General features: G+C 44.6%; 1 pseudogene; it reads left to right on the top strand.

Moving 5' to 3' along the window:
- Positions 1-596: 596 nt before the first annotated feature.
- LOC101125293 (mortality factor 4-like protein 2) lies at positions 597-1,527 on the top strand (annotated as a pseudogene).
- The last annotated feature ends 7,144 nt before the right edge of the window (positions 1,528-8,671 follow it).

Here is an 8,671-nt window from a genome sequence, read left to right as displayed (position 1 = left end):
GATTATGAGACAGATGATGATAGTAATAAGATGATGCATTGAAATCAGTGCAAATCCATTTCATCTCCAACACAACCTCACCCTTTTACTGCACCATTGAGTTTGGGGTTTGGTTTAGGAGGTCCTGGATGTAAATTCACCCTCTCTTTGAAATAATAATGGCCCTCTTCTCATAGGGTGGTTGTTCTCAATGAACCCAGTAGACATAAATATCCTGCAGGAGCTTCCATTCTAGCAGGGAGATTGAGACGATAAACATAAACACAAGATATTATGTAGCATATAGTTGGAAAGTGATGACTGCTATGGGAGAAAAAAATAGAGCATGGAAAAGGGATTGGGAGTGCAGAAGGCACGGTAGCAGATTTGATATTTTAAAAAGAGTGAGAAAGCGGCAGCTAGAAAGATCTGGATTCTCATTTCAGGTCACCATTCAGAAAAGCTAAGTTTGCTGTATAGTAAGGCTCAGGAGATCTGATCCTGATTATAGAAACCTCTGATTACAGAATCTTGGATTGTATCTCCCACTTCATCCTCCTAGACCATCCTGCAAGATCTATAAGAGTCCTTTTGGGAAATCCCTAGGAGTTCTTGGAAAGAAGAAAGATTGTTGGTTGGAATAAAAAGGGTTGAATGAGTTCCAGAAAGCCGGGTTCTCAATCTCATGGACAACAATCTGCAGAAGAAGACAACTTCAAAAAACCAACTAGAAGCAACATGCAGAGATGAGAGGGGCCTCCTCAGGAAAGAAGGCAGCTGGTCCACAGCAGAAAAATCTTGAACCACCTCTCTCAGGAAGATGTGGGGTCGCTCTGCAGAGAACTTCCTAGCTTCAGGATCCGTGAGGAAGACCAGAAAGAACAAACAGAGGACTCTTGGAAGCAGATATGGGGGCAGTACCAGCAAAGCACCTCAGACCCCAGGGAAGGAAAGAGCCTGGGCAGACCTCACTGTTGAAAGCGAGGACACATTTAAGAACAGAATGGAACTTAAAGTGAAGATGCCTGAAAAATCGAAACCGTGGCTTGTTGGGGACTGGAACTTAGTTACCAAGCAGAAGCAGCTGTTTTAACTCCCTGCTAAGCAAAAAGTAGATGCAATTCTAAAGGAGTATGCAAATTGCAAAACATCGCAGGGAAAAGTCGATAACAAGGCATAGGCAGTTAATGAAATTGTGACAAGAATAAGAGAATATTTCGACGTGATGTTAGGCACTCAGCTGCTCTACAAATTTGAGAGGCCCCTGTATGCAGAAATCCTCTTGGCTCACCCTGATGCTCCTGTGTCCCAGGTTTAAGGGGCACACACCTACTGAGGTTATTTGTAAGAATTGGAGAAATGTTGGCCTATATATCCCTTGATGAGAAGAGCCTTGAGTTATTGTTGGGCCATTTGCATGATTTCCTAAAATATCTGGCAAAGAATTCTGCATCTCTTTTTACTGGCGGTGATTACAAAGTAGCTTCTGCTAAGTACCACCACAAAGCCCTGTGCTGGTCTACAGACCACTCACTGTTATTTGCCTGAGATCTGGAAACACTTTTTGTTCTTAGTCTTTTTCTTGTAAAATGGATGTTCTTTAACATTGTTAATGTAAAACAGGGCTTATGTTTCAGTTTGTTTCATGTTCTGTTTTAAACAGAAAATAAAAGGAGTGTAAGCTCCTTTTCTCATTTCAAAGTTGCTACCAGGGTATGCAGTAATTAGAACAAAGAAGAAATATTCAGTGGAACATTTTATTGCCTAGTTGACAACATTGCTTGAATGCTGGTGGTTCTACCCCTTTGACACTACACAATTTTCTAATATGTGTTAATGCTACATGACAAAATGCCCTGACTCCTAGTGCCAAACATTCAATTTAATATATATACCCAAAAACCCATGCATTTGTTCTCTTTTTTTTTAATGATGCTTGAAGTAAAACAGCCCATCCTCTGCAAATCCATCTATGTTGTTCCTTAGGCATTCTATCTTTGCGCAAATTGTTGAAGGATGGTGGTTTGTTTCATGGTTTTTGCATTTGAGTCTAATGCATGTTGTAACGTGATAGAGGCAATGCATTATTGTGTAAGCCACAGTTTTCTGGAAAAGTTGATATTTTAGGAATTACATTTCAGATCTTAAATAAAATTTGTTTCTAAATTTCAAAGCAAAAAAGAAAAAAGACAGTAAGAAAGTGTCTTTGGAGGAAAGACCTAAAGGTGAGGAAGTAAGACATGTGTGAGCTTGTAGGGGAAGAGTTCTCAACAGAGGGGAAGGCTAGAGAGGGCCAGACCAGCAAGGAAAACAGAGGGAGCAAGTAGGCCAGTGGTTGGAGTGGTCAGAGACAGCCATGGTGGCATCATGGAGGGCCTTTTGTTCTTGGTCTGACCTGATCAGACTTCCATTTCAAAAGGATCCTTCTGGCTGCTCTGCTGAGAACAGATTGTAGAGGCAAGTATAGGAAGAATGAACCCAGTCATCCCTATGCAGTGGTGATGGCTTGGACCCGTGTGATAGTAGCTGGAGTGTTAAGAAGTGGTCAGTTTCCAGTTACATCTGAAGATAAAGCCTTCAGGACTTCACGATGGGTTAAATGTACAGGATTAGAGAAAGAGCAAGAGAGGAGTCACAGAAGATTCAAAGGATTTGGGCAAGAGCCACCAGAAGATGGAGGTGCCAGCAACAGAGACCTGAGGGTAATGCAGGAACCTGGAACTCCTGTACCTTCTCTTCTCCTAGTTTCCAGGGCATCTTCCTGCAAGTGTATAAAACTGTAGGTAGAGGAACAAAGCTGATGTGGTCCTATTTGGTGACTGTAGGAGAGACTGACCACTAAGACCATTTCATCCCTCGAGACCTCAGTCTCCCTAGTTATAACATGAGATAGGTCAGTTACATAAGGACAGAATTCCTTTCTTGCTGTTAAATTCAAGAACCTAGATCTGCAATCGATTCTTCAATCTTTCAAGCCTTCTTTTTGATTTTTTTTTCCTTGGGAAAACATCTCAATAATGAAATCCAATCTTTAAAAATTTTGGTTTTAAACAAAATTATATTGTGATCAGCTTGAGCCTAGGAGTTCAAGGCTACAGTGAGCTATGATCCCACCACCACATTCCATATATATATATATATATATATATATATATATATATATATATATAGTGATCAAAATATTTGATCAAAATATCAAAAAATGTTTTTAATAAGTCAGCTTCTCTAAAATAAAAATAAGTATGTCTTGCAATTGTTTATACAATACCTTGTTCCAGGGAGGTACATGGCTAATCAGGAAACATATTTCCTATGTCGTATTTAATCAGAAATTTTGCTCACAAGGTTAAATTACAGCATTCATTTTGTGCCACTGTGAAAATATGCCCTTCCATTTTAACAGGACTAAAAATGCTTCCAAAGCTGCCTAAAAGAATATTCAGCTCCTATAGGTTCTTGCTGCATTTTTATTTCCCTTGGTAACAGCACTTTTGATAACATTGGTGGAAGAAAAGAAGTCATAGTAAAGGATGAAGATGGAGTATCTGATACTATAATACTAGCCTGATGCTAGAGGAGAATGTAATACAGGCTGAATATTGAAAATTTGCAACTTATTGAGCACCAACATGACATCACAAGTGGAAAATTCCACACAGAAGTACTTAAAACATACTGCTTCATGCAAAAAATCATTTAAAATATTGTATAAAAAACTTATAGGCTATGTACACTGAATAAGCTGTATATGAAATATAAATGAATTTTGTGTTTAGACCAGGGTCCTCTTCCAAGATATCTCATTATATACATGCAAATGTTCCAAAACCATAAAAAATCCAAAATCTTCAGACACATCTGGTCCCAAGCATTTCTAATAAAGGATACTCAATCTGTATAAATCATACACAATTTAATTAATTTATTTTATATATATATATATTTTAGATGAAGTTTTGCTCTGTGGCCCAGGCTGAAGTGCAGTGGTGCAATCTCGGCTCACTGCAACCTCCACCTCTCAGGTTCAAGAATTCTCCTGTCTCAGTCTCCCAAGTAGCTGCGGCTACAGGCGTGTACCACCACGCTGGCTAATTTTTGTATTTTTAGTAGAGATGGGGTTTCACTGTATTGGCCAGGCTGGTCTCGAACTCCTAGCCTCAAGAGGTCTGCCTGCCTCGGCCTCCCAAAGTGCTAGGATTATTGACATGAGCCACCACGACCGGCCTAATTTAACCTAAATCCAGAAATAATCCCTTAAACTTTGTAGCTCACAAACGCATCCTCTCTCTTTCCCCACAACATTCCATCAGACTCAGGGAACGTCATCACACATCAACGTTGTCATAGTTTGTATACTGAGTGCTAAGTATGTGCAAGGCATTGTGCCAAGGGATGTCAGGCTTAACTCACTTAATGCTCACAACCATCCTGTGAGAAGAGGGTCATTATTATTTCCATGGTCAGAGAGAAGGTGGATTCACATCCAGGACCTCCTAAACCCAATCCCAAACTCAGCGGTGCAGTGAAAGGGTGAGGTTGGGTTGGAGATGAAATGGATTTGCACTGATTTCAATGCATCATCTTATTACGATCAGTGTTTGTCTCATAATCTCCATGCCACTCTGCTTGAGGACGGAGGCGACAAAACTTGTGTATGACTGGCATTTTGCAAGCTGGTTACACATTAATAAAAGGCCCAGTGGAAGTTCCAAAACGAATGAGATCTAAGCTATCTTGTTCTCATGGTTTCCCAAGCCCAAGTAGAGCCTGGCATACTATAGGCACACCATGGATGCTCCCTGAGTACATGAACATAAAGATGATCTACAGGTGGGTGAGCAATACTGGGGGCAGGTGAAAGGGAGGACCTCGAGGCAATACTGCCAGAGCCCCTCCTGCTTAGAGTGTCCAGGCTTCTACATGGGGAGACAGCGCACCCCCCAGACACTCCCGCCCACTCCTTTCTGGCTCGCTGAGTGACGCCAGTTTCAAGCCTCAGCCCACGCCAGGCTCCAGGACCAGCAGAGCGGGTCTGCGCGGACAGAGGCACTGGGCTGCGCCCGTCGCGCACCCCACTAAGAGAAAGGCGTGCCTAGTGGGGAGGCGGGGCTCCAGGGGCCGGGCACACGCAGACACACTCCTGCTCTCTCTACGCACGTTTCTCACACTCTCATTCACACCGCACTCACCCTATGCACACCCCCAGTTTCTCGTATTCCTCACATTCACACATTCATACACTCATATATTCACACACACCCATGCTCCCAAACACGCTTCACTCACACAGCTCTGCGCACAGGGATCAAAGACCACATTGGGTACAGTGTACACTGCTTGGGTGATAGGTGCACCAAAATCTCAGAAATCACCACTAAAGAACCTATCCATGTAACCTAACACCACCTGTTCCTCAAAAAACTATTGAAATAATTTAAAAATAAAAAAGGAAAAGCAATCTCATTCCCTACCCTCATTCTAATTCACTTTTCACCTCTTCACACACCATCACGCCCACGTACCTTAATCTCATTCTTGACAGTACACTTATGCTCGCGCTCATGCACACTCGCCCCCACCTCGCCTTCGCTCTTTACACGAGCTTGCGCGCAGACACACTCAAGGACTCCCTACCCACTTACACTCACGCATGCGCACAGGCGCACACGCGAACTCTGCCTCCTCACTGGCGCTCGCGCATGCGCATCCGTCGCGGAGAGGACGTTGTGCCTGGTGTGGGAGCGGGTGTTTGGTGGCCTTTGCAGATGGGCTTGTTTTGAGGCTGTGGGGTCAGTGCGATCGTTTAGATTTCCTTGGTTTCCCAGTGAGAAATAAGTTAGCCAGGAAGAGAGAGAGGCGGAGACCCAGGGAGACCGAGACTGGAGGAAGGGAGTAGGTTGCGGTTTTAGAGCCGTGGGAGCAACAGCGCCGGGTAGGAGCTGTCGCGCAGAGAGCGCCTCGCGCAGCCCCAGAGCCTGTTTGTTTACCCTCTTCCTCGGAGCGGCTTCTCCAGCGTCTCATTTCTTCTGCCTCCCTTGCCCTCGCCCAGGTGTGGGACGCGGGCGAGTGAGGACAGACTTACAACCGTCCTCGGCCGCGCAGCACAGGGTTCCCGCGCCCTGTCCCTATGCCCCGGGGACACAGGGCAGGAGGCTGAAAAAGGGACTCAGCGTTAGAAACTATGGTTGGAATTCTCCCTCTGCCACTTGCTATGTGGCCTTGGCCAGGTTACCGTTGTCTCGGAGCCTCCGTTTCCTATCTGAAATAAGGAATCATTCATTCAACAAATATTAATTGCCATCCTAATATATGTTACCTCTGGTCTGGACGTTTGGCATACACTGGTGAATACATAAAACAGACCCAGTTTCTGCCCAGGAGCAGTTTGCAGTCAATAAGCATACGGATTGATTATGAAGAGGGCTTTTGAATTAAATAATAAAATATTGCTTTCATCCACTCCAGATGTTTTTCAGCGCTTACTGTGTTCTGGGCACAGGTGAATAAAAACAATCATGTTCCCTGTCCTCATTCTAATTTCAGTCCGTACATTGGACTGGCCCTCAGAACCTTTAATAGGTAGGAAAACCAACCACACTAACCAACAAATGGACAGCCAACAAATAAGGAAGTAATAAAAGCACCTACCTCACAGGGTTGCTGTGAGAAATAAAGGAGGCATTAAAGTCTTCACCCACTGCCAGGCATATAGTAGGTGTTCAATAAATGCTAGGTGCTATCAGGTGGTTAGTATTGCTTAGTGCCTAAAGGCTCTGCCATCACTAGCTGTGTGACCTTGGTTCAGTCTTTGAACTTCAGTAGTTCAAATAGGGTTCTCCGCAAACATAATGCGGAGAAAATAATGGCATTTTATCTGGGAGGGCTGTTGTGCGGATTAATGAGGTCATGCAGGCAAGGCTCTTGGTTCAGGAACTGCCACACAGAGCTCAGAAAATGTACCTACAAGTATTGTCATATACTCGAAAGGCGACTGTTTTCCTCCTATGCAAAGCAGGTGGGTTTGCAGCAAAGCTGGGAGGTTTCTAATATCATAGGAACGTTTTGAAATTTAGGGCGCAGTCCCAAGTAGGGACGGCCAGGACGCCAGAGCCTTTGACGGGGGTGGGGAGTGGCGAGGTTAATGTAACTGCTGAACAAAGATATGCCCAGAAACCGAGGGATCGAAAGGCCCTACACTGGACGCCTTCAGGGTGCGAGCGCCAGGCTGTGGAGGAGCCTTAGAGGGCAACACTCGGCCGGGAAAAGGCGCGGGGGGACGGAGAGATGATTGTGCAGCGGCTTCCTGGCTCCTCGTTGCCAAGCCCAGGGACTCTGATACCTAATTTACAAGCTTCAAGAGCCCATGGAGCTGCAGGTCTCAGATAATAATAAAACCAACAAGAGAAGCCACGAGCCTTACCAGGCACCAGGCCCGGTGTTAGGCAGTCCTGAATTCCTCACAAAAACTCGAAGACGATGGCATTTTCTCTATTTTACAAATGCAGAAACTGAAATTCTTTCTCCACTTTCCTTGGCCTCCTTTCAGTTTTTGCAATTAACCAAGAGAAACTCTCGGAGGCTCCCGTGAGCACCCTTAGGTGGCCGGGAACGCATTCCCCATCCCTCTTTCGCAGGCCAACACCCTCACATCTTGCAGGTCTCCGTTTAAATGTCACTTCAAGCTTCGGTTTTATCATCACCCAGAGCCCCTTGAGCTTTTCTTTCATATTCACACGACCTTTTTAACTCACCAGCTCCGAGTTAATTTGTTGATTAGCTTAACCTGGAAACTCCCCGGGGGCGGGTCTTGTGCTACTGAATTCCCTGGCGCGCAGCCTGGGGTATAATAGGCGCTCAATACACACTTTCCAGCTATCAAATGACCAGATAAGGCTCAAAAAAGTTACGTTGCTCTCTTCAGATTCCATGGTAGGAGGGCGTAGGAGGCAGGATTTATCATTTATTTCTCAACTACATCAGAACCGCATGCAGAATTCTGGTTGACTTCTGTCTCCCCCTCCATCTACACCCCGCTGTGTTCCAGCCTCACATCATTAAATCGAAATCCCTTAGGCAATCAGTATTTTTATAAAGCTCTCCAGGTGATTTTTGTAGATGACCAAGATCAAAAACCAGAAGGGCTGGGCTGCTAAAAATTATAAAGAATTGCTCTTATTTTAGTGACTTTTTTTTTTTTAAGTCTTTGCTCCCATAACTAAGCAGCTATTTTGGCTCCAAGCTTTCAGAAAATTTAGGCCAAGGGAAGTGGGGAATTGGTATGCATGTGAATAATTCAACCCTCCTCTTACACACTCCTGCCTCCCCCGCCCGCCCTCCAATACAAAAACCACATCTCTGAATAGGTTAGTAAAAAATAGTAAGTGCCAGGAGAACTGGAGAGGGAGGGAGGGAGGTGAAGCATTTGCTTCAATTATCCGGATAATTGTTCCCCACCTCAGGCCATTGTTACTGAAATGAAACAATATTCTATTGGCTACTGTCTTGGCCTTTTCAGGCCTGCTCCCTGCAGTGCCTAGCACACGCTGGGCACAGAGTAGGCGCTCGATAAATTTTATTCTGATGACAGAGGAGAGCTCTGAGGGTGGGAGAGGGATGCCTTGTTCGGCTTGAGGATTTGGAGGTGGGCGAATATTAATTAAAGTGAAATGGGGAGCAGAGGGGCTGTGTGGCA

The sequence above is a fragment of the Gorilla gorilla genome, chromosome 3, assembly GCF_029281585.2.
Source record: "Gorilla gorilla gorilla isolate KB3781 chromosome 3, NHGRI_mGorGor1-v2.1_pri, whole genome shotgun sequence".
Lineage (NCBI taxonomy): Eukaryota > Metazoa > Chordata > Mammalia > Primates > Hominidae > Gorilla > Gorilla gorilla.
Note: the sequence above shows the minus strand (reverse complement) of the source record. Positions and strands in the feature narration are given on the sequence as shown.